The 17,432-nt window shown below is 37.8% G+C and overlaps 1 protein-coding gene across 2 annotated transcripts in view; it reads right to left on the bottom strand.

Annotated features, from left to right (window-relative positions):
• LHFPL3 (LHFPL tetraspan subfamily member 3) overlaps positions 1–17,432 on the bottom strand; it is a 601,760-nt gene that overhangs the window by 443,955 nt on the left and 140,373 nt on the right. The window lies entirely within an intron of this gene.

Below are 17,432 nucleotides of genomic sequence, written 5' to 3'. Positions count from 1 at the left end.
ATGGAAAAGCCAGAGAGATGGCTGCGAAGAGAAAGCATCAGTGAGGAGAATATAACAAGTGTCTTTTTGCTATGTGACCCTGATCAACTTTCCTACTTTCTTTGTTCCTCAGTTTTCTCATCTGTACAATAAAGAGTAATAGGGCTGTTGTCAGAATTCAGCAAATTAGTATTTGTAGTGCGGTTTGTGATTGCACAAAGCGAGAACTTAAGTGCTGGGTAAATGTAGCACGCTGGGACTGTTCCCAGGCCAGGCATGGAGAAGGTCACAAAGATGAGCTGCTCTCTCAGTCAAGGTTAAAACACTTCGAAATCTTGTTTTACACACAGTATGTTATATGAATGAGATCATGTGGGAAATAGAGGCTTACAAAGAGTGAAATAAAAATAAGAGGATCAATACGGATTAACCCATTTGTGAAACAGTTCATTTTCTCAAATTCAGAATAATCCTGCAAGAGACATGGCATGGAATTATCAACAAAGGCCAATTCTGGCTAAGAATACTACTGTAATTGATTATTTTTGCTTTTCTTGCTTTTGAAAATATGAGGACAGACACTAAGAACAGAGAGAGGAAAAAAGCCAAGAATATACACTTTTTCCTTTTCTCATTATCTCCCAGCTGGTCCATTCTTCAACCTCTCATCAACTGTTCTGTCCTTTCAAAAATAAGCACAAAGCAATGTCCGTGCTAATCTAACACTTGACCCCACACTGTGCTCTCACCTGGGGTGTGGGCATTCTCAGAGTGTACAGCCACTTACTTCACTACACTTTTCCGTATCTGTGCTATAATTGTGCTCAAAGGGAGTGCCAGATTAGGGATAGATTAGTACATTATTCATCTCACATATAGAATATGGATTGTACCTCATTTGTGCTCACAAAGTTAAGAAATGTCACCTGTCTCTAATCAATGTCAACAAAAAAGGCTACATTGATTTGAGTTGGTTAAAGTTTTTCTGATAACCATTTTTTTTTATGAGCTTCTCAAAGACAAGAAACAAAATTGAATGTTTACTATTAGGGAATGGAGTTCTATAGGGGGTACCATCAGGAATACAGGAAATCTTCAAGACCTAAATTCAAATAGGATGGGCAGGAAAACTGATGGAAAATGCAAATTTTCAGTTAATGTGTATCTCAGTCACAAGACCAGCCTTTGGAGAAGATTTATACCAAGTTTTATGAGCTATTTGAACCCTTGTAAACAATACTAAGAACAGTTAATAGGCTATTTATTTGGGAAGGAGCCAAATGAAGAAAAAATAAGCTAATTCATTAAGATACCAGTAAACAAAACCCAGTTTGGCACCATTTCCAATTAATGCATCCCAGGAAATACAAAATGAAGCCCCCTGCGCAGTGCTGTAAAGCTATACCAGTCAGACATGATGATTTCACATGACAGGGCACAAAAGGTGGCAGGGGTTTAAAAGGGTCCTATCCTCTCTCTACTTGAATAAAACAATGCTGATGAGCTGGGGACAGGATGGAGGTCTGCTTTGAGCCCCCCTGCTTCTCTGTTTCTACACAGCACTTACAATAATCTGCGGCAGCCGTTTCTGACATCAATCCATCCGTTCTGAAGCTGTCGACACACTTTATTTACTCCAGTGACCAGAGGTTAGATCAAACCATCCCTATGTCCAGAGGGCAAAGGTCTGATGTGAGCTCATTAAGTTGGAGTCTCCCATGGAATGAATGACAGGAAAGCTAAGTGAATCAAAGTTCTCTTTCCTGGGAAGGTAGGAAATGTTTTGACAAGCCCTCCTTACCTTGGGAATTTGTCATTCTCCATGGAAACTGCTCCATGTTGAAACATGCCTATACATCTCTCAATCTGAGAGCAGATCTTCACATCTTTGCTCTCAACACATAGGAGTGCAAATGATGCATCCATTTTATTGCGTTTTTTTTTTAAATATATATAACGGAAAGTCATTATTTCCCCCCACTTTGTTTCTGAAAACTTCAGGATGGCCTGCCAATATAAGCCAGCCAGCCTCCCAAGCTGAAGCTATTGCCAATAGCTTCCATTTTCACCCCATTCTTGAAGAAGGTAGGAAGTTAAAAAGTACATTTCTAGACTCCTTAGAAGCTAAGGTTTTGGATGCAATATATATTCTGCCAACAAGATGCCTTTGCTGGCAACATAGGTCGTTAAAACCTTGGGAACTGGATTCCATATTCCATATTCCACAGCTTCAAGGGTGTAAGAAAATTGAGGAAGGGGCCGGTGGGGTAGGAGAGCAGCTGTGCTTCTTGACCTCTGGGTTGCAGCTATGGTATTTTAACCTCAAAATCAATTGTCCAGTTGATTTCTGCTCCTCCAGCTCTTCTGATAATTTTGTAAACACCTACGTCTCTATACTAAATTCTTCTCTTTAAAATATCTCAAGTACACTGAAAACCGACAAGGCCATCTCTCCTGGGTGAAAGCTGGACAAAGACCTGCGCTCTACTGCTAATGTTATAGGAAAACAAAAACACTGAACACTAAGGAGATTCATGGGTCAGTCTACCAGTGAAAGACATCATAAACAATCTGGAGAAGAGAGAAAGAGAGAGAGTGGCAGGGCAGGGAGAGAGAGAGGAGGAAGAAGAACATAAAGCAGGGAGAAAGAAAGGGAGGGGAAAGAAAGAAACCAAATGACTTGGTGCCCAAATTGATAATTTGCTCAATGCAAACTCTCAATTATTGCCAATCCGTGTTTTCAGTCTGTCTCTTCTCAAATATGCTCCTGTCCAAATGCATCTAATTTCTTGATTGGATGAGGAGAAATCAACCCAAGAAACGTTATTAAATTGGATATGCATCTAAATGCCATCTGCCAAATAACAGAAGATGGCTTGTTTGTCATGCAGCACAATCTAATACAGGGATAATGAAATGGATTAGCTCCACATAGTTAATTTGCCACTCATTCTGAACAGAGATAAGCCTATATAACCTGAGTTTTTAGCACTTTACAGTGTATTAATACAAAGTATATTCATATACCCTTTCTCATTTGCTCCTAATACAATTTTGTGAAATAGACAAGTAGGAATTATTTTTACTCCTGTTTGACCATGGAAGGAATAGATACTCAAGGAGACCCCATGTTATTGAGTGGCAGAAATGTGAATTAAGCTAAAGATTTTTGTCCTTTTCCCAATCCTAAGTGCATCCTATTTACTCTTGCTTGACCATCACACCAACCATGTGAGACAGTAAAGGCAAGTAATGACTCCCCTGGCATTTTTACAATGAATCTTGACACCAACAAAGAATAACTCACTGCCTTTATCCTGACTTACAACTAACTTTAGATACCACTGGACTTCCAAGATACAAGTACAAAAATAAAAGTAATTAATTCTATACAGAATGTTAGGAAAGAGGGGCATTGATGTGTGTGGTGATGTTAATAACAGAGGTGACCACTGGAGAATCATTAGGATGCGTTGATTCCTACTGTGGTGAGCATCCTAGAGGGCGGGAGGTAGAATTAAAAGAAAGCATCAGATATATAGTTCTTGAGAAAAATGGAAATAAGATCCAACTCAGATGATAATTCTGGGTAAATGCTATGCTGTTGGAACATATGGAGTCCTAAACCATGGTTTTGTTTGATTCTCATCAGAAGAGTTTTAACTCCAGCTAAAGTCCTTTCTAATCCATAGACAGGAATTAGATCTAGGTCAAACATCCAGTTCCACTTATCCATAAAGTCTTGACCCAACAACAAAACAACAACATAAAAGCCAGTTTGCTTCAGTCAAGTAGAACTGATGGAAATACTAGCAGAGCTATGACTGAACAAGAATTGACAACACCATGGGCACTCAACCAGACTCTGCAGACTGCAAAAACACACAACAGTTGCTTTTTAGCAATGGAAGAGCAGACTGTTCCCAAATTACCTAGGTATTTTTAGTAGTAGCATTGGCAGTGGTCGTTTAGTCACTAAGTCATGTCCAGCTCTTTGCGACCCCATGGAATGTAGCCCTCCATGCTCCTCTGTCCATAGGATTTCTCAGGCAAGAATCCTGGAGTGGGTTGCCATTTCCTTCTCCAAGGTATCTTCCCAATCCAGGGATCAAACCCGTGTCTCCTGCTTGGCAGGCAGACTGTTTACCACTGAGCCACCAGGGAAGTCCAGTAGTAGCATTAGTGTAGTGCTACAGAATAAATGTTTGTGTCTCCCCCCATTCATATATTGAAATCTTAACCTCCCAAGTTGGTGGTATTAGGAGGAGGTAGAGCCTTGGAAAGGTGATTCAATTATGAGGGCAAAGCCCTCATGAATAGGATTAGTGCTCTTATAAAAGAGACCTCACTGAGCTCCTTCGCCACTTCTGCCCTGTGAAGACACAGTGAGAAGACACCATCATGAATCAGGAAGCTGATCCTCACCAAACATGGGACCAGTGCCTTGACCTTGAATTTCTCAGCCTTCAGGAATGTGAGAAATTAGTTTCTGTTGTTTATAAGCCATTCTGTCTGTGGTATTTTGTCAGGGCAGCCTGATTGGACTAAGACATGCCCACAGTTGTCTGAAGCATGGTAACACAGTCCACTTATTTCTTTTTTCCAGTGTTGACATTTCCTGCTTTCCTGAGGAAGGATAAAGATGTAAGTACTGTCTAAAAACACATAAATGTGATGAGCTTCTGCAGTTCAGATGAACTGCAATGGATCCCTAACCTCTAGGAAATCCCCCAAAACAACTTTTTAAGTAGGCTGAAATCAGAAACATACCTACAATTTCCAACAACACTAGGAATTTTTTTTTAATTGAATGGTAACTGCTTCACAATATTGTATTGATTTCTGCCATACATCAACATGAATTATCCATAGGTATATGTGTGTATATATATATATATGTGTGTGTATATATATATATATGTCCCTTCCCTCTTGGATGTCCCTCCCACCCCCCCTCCCATTCCACCCCTCTAGGTTGTCACAGGGAATGCGCTTGAGCTCCCTGAGTCATACTGCAAATATCCACTGGCTATCTATTTTACATATGGTAATGTATATGTTTCCATACTACTCTCTCCATTTGTCCCACCTTTTTCTTCCCCTTTATGGGTCCACAAGTCTGTTCTCTATGTCTGTGTCTCCACTGCTGCCCTGAAAATTGGTTCATCAGTACCATCTTCCTAAATTCCATATATACATATTAATATATGATATTTATCTTTCTCTTTCTGAATTACTTCATTTTGTATAATAGGCTCTAGGTTCATCCACCTCATTAGAACTGACTCAAATGCATTACTTTTTATAGCTGAGTAATAGTCCATTGTGTATATGTACCACAACTTCTTTATCCATTCCTCTGCTGATAGACATCTAGGTTGCTTCCATGTCCTAACTATTGTAAATACACTAGGAATTTTTTAGTTTGTTTCTTTTTGCATACTCTCAGTAGCCATAGTTAAAGAGATGTCAATTTTCAGATATGTCAATTATTGTTAGGTAATAACCTCAGATATGCAGATGACACCACCCTTATGGCAGAAAGTGAAGAGGAACAAAGCCTCTTGACAAAAGTGAAAGAGGAGAGTGAAAAAGTTGGCTTAAAGCTCAACATTCAGAAAACGAAGATCATGGCATCTGGTCCCATCACTTCATGGCAAATAGATGGGGAAACAGTGGAAACAATGTCAGACTTTATTTTTTCAGGCTCCAAAATCACTGCAGGTGGTGACTGCAGCCATGAAATTAAAAGATGCTTACTCCTTGGAAGAAAAGTTATGACCAACCTAGATAGTATATTCAAAAGCAGAGACATTACTTTGCCAACAAAGGTCCGTCTAGTCCAGGCTATGGTTTTTCCAGTGGTCATGTATGGATGTGAGAGTTGGACTGTGAAGAAAGCTGAGCACCAAAGAATTGATGCTTTTGAACTGTGGTGTTGGAGAAGACTCTTGAGAGTCCCTTGGACTGCAAGGAGATCCAACCAGTCCATTCTAAAGGAGATTAGTCTTGGGTGTTCATTGGAAGGACTGATGCTAAAGCTGAAACTCCAATACTTTGTACATCTGATGAGAAGAGTTGACTCATTGGAAAAGAAACCTGATGCTGGGAGGGATTGGGGGCAGGAGGAGAAGGGGACGACAGAGGATGAGATGGCTGGATGGCATCACCGACTCGATGGACATGAGTTTGAGTGAACTCTGGGGAGTTGGTGATGGACAGGGAGGCCTGGCATGCTGCAATTCATGGGCTAGCAAAGAGTTGGACACAACTGAGTGACTGAATTGAACTGAACTGAAAGGTATCACTGATACAGTGTTTTGGTAAATCTGTTTAAGCAGTAAAGATGAATTCTTCTTTAAAATTAAAGTTAACATGTCCCTGGAAAATAATATACACAAAGGAGGATACCTTGCTCAAATGTTAGATTCCATTATTAATTCTGGAACAAAAAAGACAAGTATATCACCCCCTAGCTACTTATCTCCTCTCCAGTACCTGTCATCAACGGGACACTTCTCTTTCTCCCACTTGTCAAGGCTATAGCTTGGGGGTGATGCGATGTGTCCAGGAACAAGATGGGTAGAACCAGATATAAAAGAACTTGGATCCCTATAAATTCTTGCCTTCTACACTCTTCACAGCCAAACATTAAAGTATTCTTTAGATGGTCAATGGTGGCTGTTTGTAAGAATTTTGATCTCCTCCAACCAATATTTCTGTCCTCTCCATTTTGTTTTACAGGCTTCTTTGAAGAAGACTCAGAGTGAAGCCTTATGAATGAAGCCAAGGTTGTAATTTTATTTGGGGTTTAAATCTGTTACTTCAGGTAAAATTCACTTAGCATACATAAAATACTACTTAGCATACTAGGATTTGGACACATTAAGAAGTAACAAGTGATACTTAAATGTGGGGCTGAACACAGTACATTATGAACTGATATGAAAACAGGAACCACTCTATATATTTTTAAAAGAAGAAATTTAATATTTGGTTATGCAGTTGTTGGAAGCATCTTAGAAGCCAAAGCAGACGTTGCTCAAAGATTAACTGCTGCTCAGGGCTGGAGAAACAGGAATATTCTCGGGGCCAGGGCTCCATGTGGTATGTTTCCGACTATCCCTGTAGCTTGGTTATGGGTGCAGGAGCCCAGGAACCTGCTACCTAGACAACCCCTCACCCCTGTGGCCAAGGCCATGATGCTGTTACCCCTCCTGCACTGTTAGAAATCCTCCCTCTTCCTATCTCCCCATCTCCTAACAATGTCTTTCATTAGCAGAACCTCATGGAAAGCCCATTGATAACAAGATATGAGCAACACAATTTGAGTGCTGGGACCTAGACGAGCACAGGTTAGTTGAGAGCAAACAGGCCAATAACAGAATACAGGGTTTTTAAAATATAGCAGAAGAGAGACCCTTTAAAACTGAGTTGGTGATAAAGTTGAAAACAATCATAAAGTATTTCAAGCCTAAATGTGAAGCCACTGTATCTTTCCAGATCTTTGGCAACATCTCACAACTTAGTTTTTAATACAGAAATTTTTTATTTTTGAAACTGCAGTCTGAACACACATATATTTCACTACTATTTCAATTTTGTAAATATATTAGTAAAGGTGTATACCATTAGTCCTCTATGCATTATCCCCTTCCACCCTTCAATCTTTCAGGTAAACAAAGTTTTTCTGAGAGCATCTGAATAGCTCTATTTTGAGTTAACTATTTCATCATAATTTTTGAGCTTAAAAATACTTAAAGCAGCACATTGTATAAATACAACTTTATAAATTAAATGTATATGTATGTTTACATTATTCTTCACTAATAGAGTACATAAAATTGCAAAAGACAATGTTCATTTATATATACAGAACTGTAATAGTTAACTCACTAAAAACTGACTCTGCAACAGCACTAACAAACATAGATAACAAGAGTATTCCTGGCACTTAGAAACTCCATGCTCTGTCGGACAACAGAAAACAAGATGAAACCAAAATCTTCATAAACAACTAAATTCCCATTGTGAACACTTAAAATATAAAATAATTATCAAAATAATACATATAATGATTTATGAAAATAGAGGTTGCGCTGACTTTTTGAATTTCTTTTTCTTACAAATAAGCTAAATATTTGAACAATCTTATAAGGAGTATACTTGGTCATTATCTTGAGCTGCTAATTCTTAGAAGTTTGAGAGAAATAACCATTAATGCATAGAATTCAAATTCTAAGTCCTTCTTTTTTATGAACTGGGTTTTAGATTTGAAAGTGTTTGCCATACACTGTCTGAATTTTCAGATCATAAACTTTTCAATTAGTTGTGAATCAACTAATGTGCACATTATAGATCTGAGATAAGCATTCTGTGACTCAATTAATTTACCTCATCACCAGTAACTCACTAAAAGAAAAATGACCATTAATGTGCATTTTTAAATCACAAAATCCATTTTCAGTGAACAGGGCTGCCTATAGTCAATGCTGGTAATGATGATGAAGTGAAAAGTTGCAATCCACACCTAGTTCGTAGATTAAGATTAAATGGAACTACAAAGGAAAATCACTGAGGAGGCTCTGAGGCCAAATGACAGAGACACAAGGAAGAGATCAGCTAACTGATCACACCTAATAAGACAAGAGGTAAGAAGCAGATTACACACCTCATTTCCTTTTCATTCATCATTCACACAGTATAGACTAGACCATGATACCAAAGGATAGGGTTTCCACACAATTTATACATATATAGCTGGGCAATAGAGGAATTAAAGAATAGAACAGTTAGGCAATTATGCCCCTCATGTGTTTTCATCAAAGCAATGGGATGGCATTAATGGGTTGGGGAGGCAACAGAATAGGAAGGAAACAATAATTATTTGAGCTCATTCTATGTGAGGGATCTGGGCCAGGCATTCTACATGCAAGATCCCACTGAATTATTCTAAAAGTCTTTAATAAAACTGTCTCCATTTTACTGGGAAGGACACTGAGTCTCACAGAGGTTAAATGACTTGTCTACAGGACAGTAATAACAGAGCTGTGACCAGAACTTAGGCCGGCATGTCTCAGGACTCCAGCTTTTCGCTATGTTATGTATACACCTGACAGCTACAATGTGTGGCAGATGAGGATATAGTAACTGAGTAGAAACTAGCAAAATCCCTGTTCTGAGTGCCCAAGGACAATACTCATTTCTCAGAGGTTAGAACCAATCTTACAAGATAGATTTTGACTGCCTGCTTTATTTACCACAACTTGACCTTGGTGGAGGGTTTCAGAGGATAAGCAATGGGTAAGACTGTAACTGTTGTCTGACTGATACCCCTCCTCACCATCTTCCTTTTTCTTCAGCAACCATTTGTACACATATGACATGAATTTCAGTCCTAGCTTCTGCCTGAAAAGCACTTCAACCAGTAAATGGAAAAGTCAGAGCTATTCATCTCACCCCTATCTCTTTCCTTGATCACCTTCCTGTGATGGGTGTTACCAACCAAGACAGTCTTAACAGCCCCCTCAGCTTTACTAACCATTAGACAGGTTTCTTCCTGATGATAGGCCCTTTAAACTTCTCTTTTCTTAGGGCATCTACTCTAGAAAACTTGTAATTGCGAATTTTTTTTTTCTGCCCCTTGGAGATGTTAAGTCTTCTACAGTGCATGAACATCTTTCTCAAGGGCCTGGGAGCCATCCCTTCAAAATGTAATCATCAGGAAAGATACAACACCCATCTCCCAGTCTCTGCGGGAGTGCTGGAGCCTAACATAAAAAAGCACCAATTAAATACAATATTGTAAAGTAATTAACCTCCAATTAAAATAAATAAATTTATGTTTATAAAAAGCACCAATTAGCAAGCATGTACGGTCTGAATCACAGAGTCTAACTACTCTCATCCCAAAAGTCCTCCAGTACTTTTCCACTAGTTTATTCCAGTGCTTAAATTCACTACCTTTTGTTTCAGTGAAGTTTAGTTCAACCTCTCTGCCATACTGCAACAGTCTTGAATAAAGTCTTCCTTGCCTACTTAGCTGATCCAGTTGCAACTCTTCTCTTATGTAAGCAAGTCTTACAAGAGCCAGCCAATTGTAAAGGCTCTATTAAGTAAGTTTTCAAGACAAATTACAAATAAAACAAGTATTTGAAATGCATATGACAAACGCAAGGTTAATATCTACTAAATAAATAACTTTTACATATTAAAAAAGGAACAAATCCTCCTACTCTGTTGGTGTGAATATACATTGGTACAATCACTATGGAGAATATTGTGGAGGTTCCTTCAAAAACTAAAAACAGAACTACCATGATCCAACAATCCCACTCCTGGACATGATCCAGAGAAGACAATAACTCTAAAACATACATGCACCTCAATGTTCATAGTGGCACTATTTACAGAAGCCAAGACATGGAAGCAACCAAAACGTCCATCGGCAGAGGAATGGATAAAGAACATGTGGTGCATATCTATAAGGGCATGTTACTCAGCCGCAAAACCAAATGAAAGAAGGCCATTTGCCGCCACAGGGATGGACTTGGAGATGATCACGCTAAGTGAAACAAATTAGAGAAAAAACAAATATCATATATCACTTATGTGTGGAATCTAAAAGTAAATGTTTGGGAACGCATGTAAGAATTAAAGATTTTAAAATTTAAAAAATAAAAAACTAAAAAAAAAAAAGGAGAAGAAGTGAAATGAAAAAATAAATAAATAAAAGTAAATGATACAAAAGAACTTATTTACAAAACAGAAATAAACTCACAGACATAGAAAACAAACTTACGATTACCAATGGGCAAAGGGAGGGAGAAGCAAGGGATAAATTAGGAGTTTGGGATGAACAGACACATATTACTGTGTCTGTTTATATGTGTCTACACATATAAAGTAGATAGGAAGGACCAACTTGTCTGGCACAGGAAACTAAACCAATATTTTGCAATAACCTATAAGGGGAAAGAATCTTAAAAAGAAAATAAAAGAAAGAATGAGCTTTGACACAAAAGGTGTAAGGATGCCTACTGTACCACTCCATGAAAACTATAAACAACTTAAATGTACATCAATAGTGTCATGGTAAATTAAAATTCCCCACCTGTTGATTAAGATATAATGCATCCATTAAAGCTGATACTTGAGAAGTTGCCTTGTTACACTTTGAGTTAAATAAGCAGATCCCATTTGTGGAAAGTCACATAAATCAATTCATACCTACACATCAATAGGGGAAGGATTCTAAGGAAAGAACACCAAAATGTTAACAGTGATTATTTCTGGGTGAGACTTATAGAAGATGTTTACTTTCTTTCTTTTGTATTTGACTATATTATTTGAAAATGTTAAACAATGAGCATCATCATTTTTGCCAACTCAATAAAAATATTTTAAATATAGAATATATATTCTAAAACCAATTTTATCATATATATTCAGGCGCAGAAAAACATGTTTTAACCAAAGTGTTGATAGTTATCCATCAATAAAATGATTACTAATTTTAACTTTTCTCATATTTTTTCTATATTGTTTGCTTTCATAAATATAGTACTTTTAAAATCAGAAAAAGCCATTGCATCAGAAAACAAACAGAAAAAAAACCTCTTCATCACCAGCAAAGCAAAAAGACACTTTTTCCTTCCCTATTCATATCCTAGTACTTTAAAGATTAGGTATGCTTAAATGAATTTATAATTGATTGGCTTGCCTTACTGACTCCAGTTCCTTCAGTTATCTTAACTTGGAACATGGAAGCCAAGTACCGTTTCCAGTCTTGCCAGCTTATCACCAGGAAGACATTCTAAAATGTATGAGTCATAAGACACTCTCCCTGACATTCTCCATGAAACAAATAATGAGCCATTGCATACATATGCTATCTGGAAAAAGAAAATCTAAAGTTTTGATTCCACTTTCAGTTCTCTCTGGTCCTAATCCCACTGGATTTTAAGAAAGGGCTCTGGTCCACCTATTATAAGCCCTCCACCTCTGAGAATCTGCCCTGGATAGAAGGGTGAAGAGAAGAAGCAGAGGGTTTATAGGAGCCTGATCTTTTCATTTCCACGCTACTTTGTCTCTTCAATTTAGTAAGGGCTTTTCAGAGAGGTGTGCAGGCAGAGAAAGAGCTCACTGCAGAATGGAGACAGGACATTCCCAGGAAGTCATGAGGGCAAACACAGAGTCAGAGGCCATTCCTTTTCTCTTTGTTCCTTTGGAGAAGATTGACTTCGTTTCCATAAACTGCTTTTTAAGAGACATTATTTAAAATCTGTAAGTCAGGAAGGGTCTTTAAACCCCAAGGATAGCACTTCTGATGCTAAACTCCATAAGCAGAACATCTTTTTTCTTTCATTTCTGCCTCACCCTACTCTCTAGATTTCTCAGATAGGTTCAGGTGATTTTTTCCTCCTCAGAGTCCTCAGGAAAACTCAGAAGACCACAGATGTTTCTGAGGAAACAGAAATTTAATTGCCTTAAGGTATCCATCCATCATGAGGGGGTTTTCTTTTGCCCCTTTTCTTTGAATATTTCCACTCAAATGAGGGATGAAAATACAAAACCAGAAAGTTGTATGACCTGAAGGAAGCAGCTGAAAGTGAAGGAACTAGCCTCCTCATATGCACCTACTAACAGAATTCAAGCAGACACCCAAGCAAGTAGTCATCCGAGACAGAAAATGTTACTGACATTTCACATTCTTGGGGAAAAGAGCCTAGAATCACTAGCTGGAGAGATAAAGCAGAGTTTAAGGCCATTATCACTGTGAGGAATGATGGGAAAGCACCATGGAGAGATGCTCTTTGTCCTCAAACTCAGTTTTCCACCCTGATTAAATCACACATGGATTAGCAAGATGGACTGAAGGACTTTCCTTGGAAATGTAAACGGATCAAGGTAGACCCTCACACTAAGGCCTAAAATGATACATTGAGATACCACAAAACACAAATGTGAAGAGCAATCAAAATCTTATTCGTTGCCCTGTCCTCACTGAGTTATTGAATGTAGCAAGGGCTGATGTGACTTATGGGATTCCATTTCAGAATCCTTACATGATCCCATTCTAATTCCCCACTTCTGTGCCCTGCAGAGACTTGCTAAATATACTGAGATTGTCACACCTGTACTCAGTATATGTATCATGCCATCAAGGGAAGAAGCAAGAAACAGCATGACATTTTCCATCAAAGCCCAGCAGCACAGTGTGGCAGGGCAGTTATTTTTGGCTCTCAGGGGGAAAAAAAAATAATTACATTGGGCAGGGATTCCTTGTACAGCCTAATGCATGGCTTTGTTAGAAATCCTCACATGATGCATCACTCCAATAACAAATGAGCACAGATTCCTCACCACTGTCTCCATGGATTTCTGTCTGAGTTCTGAAGTTTACTTCTTCACATTTGTCTCCTCAGGAAGCCAGACCAAAAACTCCACAACGTAATTTCATCTGAAAGGAAATGAACCCTTTCGAAAGATAAAGACATCATCTTAATTTTAATATGAAAGGCATTTTGGTTTGTGAAACTACATCTATTAGTATTAAAGCTCAATCTTGCCAGTGCACACCTCCTTTCAAAAAGCAACAATAGACACTTCAGTATATCTTCTTAAATGGGTTTCAGACTTCTGTCACTGCACACATACTCAGTCTCTTCAGTTGTGTCTGACTCTTCTTGATCCCACGGACCTCAGCCCGCCAGGCCCCTCTGTCCATGGGATCCTCTCGGCAAGAATACTGGAGTGGGTTGCCATGCCCTTCTCCAGGGGGTCTTCCCCACCCAGGGATCAAACACATGTCTCCTGCATCTCCTGCACTGCAGGCAGATTCGTTACCTGCTGAGCCATGAGTGAAGCCCCCACTTCTGTCATTATTTCAAATTTAAATGATCAAATAAAAATTGTTAGGGCCTAAACATTATAAAATCATTTCTTCCCATTTGTTAAAGGCAATCAAAGCCATTTTCTTTTCTATCAAAGCAATTCACATTAACAGTCTGAGCACTGTGTCCTGGTATCTCTGACACTAAGAGATTCATAATAGAAATATCTATAAAAACAATCACACTAGGTGATTTTTTACATTGAAACAGAGCCTTGTACAATGTTCATTTAGTAGAAGGATGGTTTTCAAAAACAGGTTCCAAAATATTCATAAAGGGTGATAGGGAATTAACTGAATGCTGTGGATTGACAGGCTATCAACAAAATAACACACATTTTTCATGAAAATGGCTAAATCACTATTTACTTGATGAACTGCAATGTAATGGCTCTGAAGGAGCCATTCTGCTGTATTGGCTAAATAATATGTGTTTACCAAAACTGAGTAATTATAGAGTCATCATATAAAGCACTGTCTGTGCCTGCCAAGGAGCGAGATGAACCTGCTACAAGATGAGACCTTGAAATTTGGCTACAGTTATTTCTAATTCTGGCACGGCAGATAGGAATGAATAAACTATATCCTGAAGTAAAGTAAAAGAAGGAAAAGAATTTCCCTGCCATTTTCACTATTCAATACTTTTTAGGAGAAAAAGAAGTCTATCAGTTAAGACTGTGATTCCAATAAATTATTTTACTGAGAAAGAATGCAAGGATGCCATCTTCCTTTGCAATATTTGTACCATATTAATGATAACAGAAGGTACCCACATGTCTTGAGGAGGAAAACATAAATAGATCAATTTAGCTGAAAATGAGAATTTTTTCATTACCATGAATTGGAAAGCCTAAAGGTAAATCATATCTCAACTTATACAGCAGAGGATGGATTTCCTACATAGTAGGAAAAAACAAATAAAACATAAGAGAAAAAGAGGAAACTGCCAGTATTTGACCACTCCTGACTTACAAAAATAGTAATTTTATATGGTTTGACTTAATATCATACATGTGTCCCAAACTTTTACTTCCAGGTAAGTGGATACTTTCATTTATCTAAATTGACTGATGGAAAAAAGAAAAAAATGTATAAAGTAATGTTTTTAAAGCATTTTTATAGAAACAAATATTTGTTTCAGGGAGAATTAAAAAATGCCTAAGATATGAACCTTGATGAAATCTCTATTTAGGAAACACAAAAGTGAGAAAGGTAAGAGACTGTCAGCCTAGGGTTCCCCAAATGAAGAGCAGGCATTGGTGTTAAACATGCCTGAGAGCTACAGAAAGCAGTAGTAAGCAAATGCCATTGGACTTAAAGACTATTTGTGGCCTTGACTTATATATAGCCTAACTGGCTTTTTCACTTATATTATCAATTAAATGAAAAAATTCTGGAAGGTGATAAACTTGTAATTATTTGATTCTCTCATCTAGTTCAACAAGTGTTTTGATAATCTGAAAAAAAAATGATACAAACGAACTTATTTACAGACCAGAAACAGATTCAAAGGCATAGAAAACAAATTTATGGTTCCCAAAGGGGAAGGAGGGAGCGATAAATTAGGAGTTTAGGATTATAATATATATACTGCTATATATATGGGCTTCCAAGATGCCGCAGTGGTAAAGAATCCACCTTGCCAATGCAGGAAACACAAGAGATATGGGTTCCATCTCTGGGTCAGGAAGATCCCCTAGAGTAGGAAATGGCAACTCACTCTAGTATTCTTGCCTGGAAACTCCCACGGACAGAGGAGCCTGGTGGGTTGCAATCCATTGGGTTGCAAATAGTCAGACGTGACTGAGCAACTGAGCATGCACTGCTATATATAAAATAGGTAACTGAAAAGGACCTACTGTATAGCACAGAGAGCTATATTCAACATCTTATAATAACCTATAGTGGAAAGAAATTTAAAAGAATAAACATATACTACATATTATAGTTATATGTGTATCTATATATATAAAACTTAACCACTTTGCTATGTACATGAAACTAACACAACTAACTCAACTACAGTGTAGTGTTAGTCACTGAGTCGTGTCCAGCTCTTTGTGATCCCATGGACTGTAGCCCACCAGGCTCCTCTGTCCATGGGATTCTCCAGGCAAGAGTACTGAAGTGGACTGCCATTCTCTTCTCCAGAGGATCTTCCCAACCCAGGGATCGAAACCAGGTCTCCTGCATTGCAGGCAGATTCTTTACTGTTTGAGCTACAGGGAAGACCAAAAACTTCAATAAATTAAAAAAAAATAGTAGTTTGATCGACCAGTTAGAGAAAGCATTTTCTTTTAAAATTCATTATTTATAGAATGAATCCCAAAGACAACTGGGGAGTGAAACTTTCTTTCACTGCTGATTAAAGTTATCATCAGAAGTTTTAGAAATGTGGTTTTTCACCTAGTGTTTATCTCCACAATATGGTCAAGTCCTCACACTCTGCAGCCTGAGAGCCAAGCTCAAATACAATTTGATATTCAATTATATCAATATAACACATTAAAAAAAGTTGTAGAAAAAGGACAAAACATACTATAAAGTTGCAATCAGAACCCAAATGCAAAATAACAACTACAGATTTCAATACTGCTCATAATGTGACACCTTCCATATCTTTGTGACTGAAAAATAATATTCTCCTAAAGTTAAGAATTTACTTATCTATTACTATTAACCAGTCAGAGGAATGCATGCTACCTTGTAACTGATAGCTTAAAAAACAGTTGATTAAATTTGAAAAAAATTTAACACTTAAGATGCTAAGATCTAAATATGATACACATGCCAAACAAAACTGTCATCTATGAATAGCTCTGATGAAGAATCTTCCTATTGAAAGGGTTTATAGATACAGAAAGAAAATAGAACACTCAGTGTGATCTTCTGGTGGCCACATCTTCACTGTTTTGGTTTTTAATCTGCTTTTCCACCAGCCCCCTTCCTTCTATAATGCAAGGTATCATTCTAAGTGATTAGAAAGCAGAAAACACAAACAGAACTGATTTCCCTTAAGCCAATTTCTACTGAAGATTACTTCTCAAGCCTGAAGAATTTTTTTCATTTCTGGGATAATTCCAGTCCTTTTGAGAAAAAACTGATAGAAACTGACCTACAAGGTATTTTATGAAATAAATATCCAGCTTTGTCCAATCCCTTGTGTCCCTCTGAGAAGGTACTAAGGTACCTTCCTGGTGATTAAAACAATATCATATAACACTCGACTTTCATTAGCAGCTCCTGCAGAAGATGAAATATCCTGCTCACAGGGTCAAGAGGCTCAGATTAAATCAAAGGACAGAAAAAAATTCGTCTTCGTTCTCTCCTTTGCTACTACTAACATTCAGGAGAGATATTAAGTGAGGTGGAATTTGAAAAATTACTGCAGTATTACAATATGCAAAACTCTTTTTAAAAGGCATATAAACAAATGAAATCAACTGTTTCCATGCCTGATGTCGTCAACTCTATCTACATACAAATTTGATTGTTATAGATGAAGAAGTTATCTGTAGAGAAAGGAGGCACTAGTCTAGAAGCCTGATTGCTTTGTGTC

The sequence above is a fragment of the Ovis aries genome, chromosome 4 (assembly GCF_016772045.2).
Source record: "Ovis aries strain OAR_USU_Benz2616 breed Rambouillet chromosome 4, ARS-UI_Ramb_v3.0, whole genome shotgun sequence".
Lineage (NCBI taxonomy): Eukaryota > Metazoa > Chordata > Mammalia > Artiodactyla > Bovidae > Ovis > Ovis aries.
The sequence above is the reverse complement of the archived record's forward strand: the minus strand, read 5'-3'. Positions and strand labels throughout refer to the sequence as shown.